Raw genomic sequence first — 4692 nt, forward strand, 5'->3', positions numbered from 1 at the left:
ATCTATCAAGATGGCCACCAAGATGGCCACCGTCGGCCATCATGTTGACGACTCATCCCAAAATGCAATATGCACAACTGGGGTCCTAGGGAACTACATATGAAATTTGAGAAAGATCCCTTCAGTGCTTTCTGAGAAATAGCGGTAACAAACTTTAACTATCAAAATCCAAGATGGCGGCTGGTCGCCCATCTTGTTGACCGAGTCAAGTCCCAAAATCAAATGCACTACTAAAGGGTCCTAGGGAAACCTACATATGAAATTTGATAGACAAGGAGACAATCCATTCAGTACTTTCTGAGAATAGCCTTAACAAACTTTAACTATCAAAAATCCAATAAGGCGGCTGGTGCGGCAATCTTGTTGACCGATCCAGTCCCAGAAACTGCCAATTATGCACAACTTAGTTGTCCTAGGTGGAGATACCTACATATGAAATTTGAGAACAATCCCTTCAGTACTTTCTGAGAAATAGCGGTAAAACAAAGTTGTTTAACTATCAAAATCCAAGATGGCCTCGACGCTGGTCGGCCATACTTGTTGACTGATCGGTCCCGAAAATGCAATATGCTCAACTGGGGGTCCGTGGGGAAGCCATGTATATGAAATTGAGAAAGATCCCTTATCAGCACTTCTTTTTCTGAGAACGAAATAGCGAGGTAAACAAACTTTATCTATCAAAAATCCAAGAGTGAGACCTGTTGCTGTTGCGGCCATCTTGTTGACCCGAGTCAGTCCCAAAATGCAAATATGCGACAACTAGAGGTCCGGTGTTAGGGGAAAGTCTCTTACATATGAGAAGATTTGAGACAAGTGTCCCCTTCAGTACCTTCTGGAAATAGCGGTAACAAACTTTAACTATCAAAATCCAAGATGGCACCTGGTCGGCCATCTTTTTGACCAATCAGTCCCAAAATGCAATATGCACAACTAAGGGTCCTAGGGAACCTACATATGAAATTTGAGAAAACAATCCCTTCAGTGCTTTCTGAGAAAATTAGCCGTAACAAACTTTAACTATCAAAATCCAAGATGGCGGCTGGTCGGCCATCTTGTTGACCGATCAGTCCCAAAATGCAATATGCACAACTAGGGTCCTAGGGGAACCTACATATGAAATTTGAGAACAATCCCTTCAGTACTTTCTGAGAATAGCCGTAACAAACTTTAACTATCAAAATCCAAGATGGCGGCTGGTCGGCCATCTTGTTGACCGATCAGTCCCAAAATGCAATATGCACAACTAGGGTCCTAAGGGAACCTACATATGAAATTTGAGAAAGATCCCTTCAGTGCTTTCTGAGAAATAGCGGTAACAAACTTTTAACTATCAAAATCCAAGATGGCCACCTGGTCGGCCATCTTGTTGACCGATTCAGTCCCAAAATGCAATATGCACAACTAGGGTCCTAGGGAACCTACATATGAAATTTGAGAACAATCCCTTCAGTGCTTTCTGAGAAATAGCGGTAACAAACTTTAACTATCAAAATCCAAGATGGCCACCGGTCGGCCATCTTGTTGACCGATCAGTCCCAAAATGCAATATGCACAACTGGGGTCCTAGGGGAACCTACATATGAAATTTGAGAAAGATCCCTTCAGTGCTTTCTGAGAAATAGCCGTAACAAACTTTAACTATCAAAATCCAAGATGGCGGCTGGTCGGCCATCTTGTTGACCGATCAGTCCCAAAATGCAATATGCACAACTAAAGTCCTAGGGGAAACCTACATATGAAATTTGAGAAAATCCCTTCAGTACTTTTCTGAGAATTAGCGGTAACAAACTTTAACTATCAAAATCCAAGATGGCGGCTGGTCGGCCATCTTGTTGACCGATCAGTCCCAAAATGCAATATGCACTACTAGGGTCCTAGGAAAAACCTACATATGAAATTTGAGAACAATCCCTTCAGTACTTTCTGAGAAATAGCGGTAACAAACTTTAACTATCAAAATCCAAGATGGCCACCGGTCGGCCATCTTGTTGACCGATCAGTCCCAAAAACTGCAATATGCACAACTGGGGTCCTAGGGGAACCTACATATGAAATTTGAGAACAATCCCTTCAGTGCTTTCTGAGAAATAGCGGTAACAAACTTTATCTATCAAAATCCAAGATGGCCACCGGTCGGCCATCTTGTTGACCGATCAGTCCCAAAATGCAATATGCACAACTGGGGTCCTAGGGGAACCTACATATGAAATTTGAGAAAGATCCCTTCAGTGCTTTCTGAGAAATAGCGGTAACAAACTTTAACTATCAAAATCCAAGATGGCTACCTGGTCGGCCATCTTGTTGACCGATTAGTCCCAAAATGCAATATGCACAACTAGGGTCCTAGGGGAACCTACATATGAAATTTGAGAAAGATCCCTTCAGTACTTTCTGAGAATTAGCCGTAACAAACTTTAACTATCAAAATCCAAGATGGCGGCTGGTCGGCCATCTTGTTGACCGATCAGTCCCAAAATGCAATATGCACAACTAGGGTCCTAGGGGAACCTACATATGAAATTTGAGAAAGATCCCTTCAGTACTTTCTGAGAAATAGCGGTAACAAACTTTAACTATCAAAATCCAAGATGGCTGCCTGGCGGCCATCGTTGTTGACCAATCAGTCCCAAAATACAATATGCACAACTAGGGTCCTAGGGGAACCTACATATAAATTTGAGAAAGATCCCTCAGTACTTTTAGAGAAAGAGCGGTAAACAAGAATTGTTAACGGACGGACGGAAGGACGGACGGACGGACCACGGACGAAAGGCGATTTGAATAGCCCACCATCTGATGATGGTGGGCTAAAAAGAACAGAGGCTGCTTTTTATGGACATTTTACAGATATGGTGTATAAGAAGCTTTTAAATTGTGTGTCTTTAAGATTTGCTATCGAAATGTTAGATATGAATATGATATATCACATATACACGCACATGTAAGTATGACCATGTAATAAAACTAAACAAAAACTGAACAGTTTGTACACTTCCTTTTTAATTTTATTTTCAGTCATTTGCGGTGTCTGCCATGAGCAATTCTTCTTCAAACTCATAGTCTGACAAATCATATGGCTCGGTATCCCCATCACTGTCGTTTTCAAGTTCACTTTGAGTACAACTAAACAGTTTTTTCTAACAACAATGACTCACATTCCCCACAGCTACACTTCAGTGTACAAAAGTCACAACATGTGTTGAAGTCCCGACTCTTTATTCTTAATGTCTGTTAACTCCTTGGGATTAAGGAAATTGCCTAGTAATTGTACTCTGCGACAGTCAGTGGCTTTTACAAGAGATTTTACTTCAAATCCTAGCTGTCCTAGATGATATGAAATGGTACAATATAAGAGCCACTGATGGGCTATTGTCTCTACCAATCCTACCAATCTGTTGAATTAAATCAACAAGATTGGTAGGAGGTCCAAATAGAACCACACTTTTGGCAGTCTTTCACATCGATCCCCATTCCCAGAGCACTACTTGATACCACTAGCCGGAGAGGAGAGCCCACTTTCTACCTTAAGTTCTGTAATAATTTTGTCTTTCTTAACTTCCGGTGTCTCCGAGTGAACATTTCAACTAAACTGGTACACTCTCGGATTTCAGTTGTCAAGTAGGAATATAATTTTAGACACGTCCGTCTTTAAATTGAAACACAATATACAATAGTTCGCGGAAAATGTTCTCTTTTGGAAGATAGTCCTTCTGCTAACCAGTACATAGCCATTTCAATATTGCTTGGAACCTTAAATACTGATATTTTAATGTTTGGTTTGTTTGGAGACATTATTATTTCAATTGTATCATCTTTCATCTCCAGTACTTTCATAACACGTTTTTTTTTTATCTTAACAGTGCATGTTGCACTCATGCCAATACAGTTGCGGCTGGAAATAAGGATCTTAATTCCCCAACACTGGCGAACCACTTCCGGAAAGCCCGTTTCTGTGTCCCATCGTCATCATCTCCCCTGAAAAGATTAAGTCATAAGTTTCAGTACACGTGTACTACACTTTGCAAAATATGCACATGTAATGACAGGTGTGACCTCATGCATGACTCCTCACGAATACATATAGAGCACACACATGCATAACCTGACGTACAAATATGTATCATTTGTCTACATAATGAAAGGGTGATTTTCATATTGGTTTTTTTTTTAATATAGTACAACTTACCAAGTCGCAATGGTGTGGAACTCGTCAACAACTATTGCTGAAACATTCAGCTTCTGAATGTTGGCTCTCCAAAACTGAGTCGCCAACAAAAGCCTCCGGTGATCCATATATCAAATCTATTTCACCATTCCTAATTTTGGTGTCTTCCTCTGGACTAGAAACCTGAAAAATTGAAATACATGGTATATAGATTTTATCTAGCTGATCTTCTTGAAGTTTAACAGGACACTCCATTATCTGATGCCCTTTTTTTGATACAAATTTGTATAACAATTTTATCCATTTTCATTTCACAGAATCCTGCATTTGAGTACCCAAAAATTATCCATCAAATACAGACTGTTACTCAAAGGCGGGACATATCCAGTATCCTGTTTATACGGGAGTGTCCCCGAACCTGTTTAATTACATATCAAGCTATACCAATCCAAATCTTTGAAAGATTATATGCACTTGTTGCTACACAGTTATTGACAACCGATTCGAACGGGTGCTGCAATCGGGTT

The 4692-nt window shown here is 40.4% G+C and overlaps 1 pseudogene; it reads right to left on the minus strand.

Moving 5' to 3' along the window:
• Positions 1-2982: 2982 nt before the first annotated feature.
• LOC138312101 (ATP-dependent helicase wrn-1-like) lies at positions 2983-3580 on the minus strand (annotated as a pseudogene).
• Positions 3581-4692: the final 1112 nt, after the last annotated feature.

Source organism: Argopecten irradians, unplaced genomic scaffold (assembly GCF_041381155.1).
Source record: "Argopecten irradians isolate NY unplaced genomic scaffold, Ai_NY scaffold_0206, whole genome shotgun sequence".
NCBI lineage: Eukaryota > Metazoa > Mollusca > Bivalvia > Pectinida > Pectinidae > Argopecten > Argopecten irradians.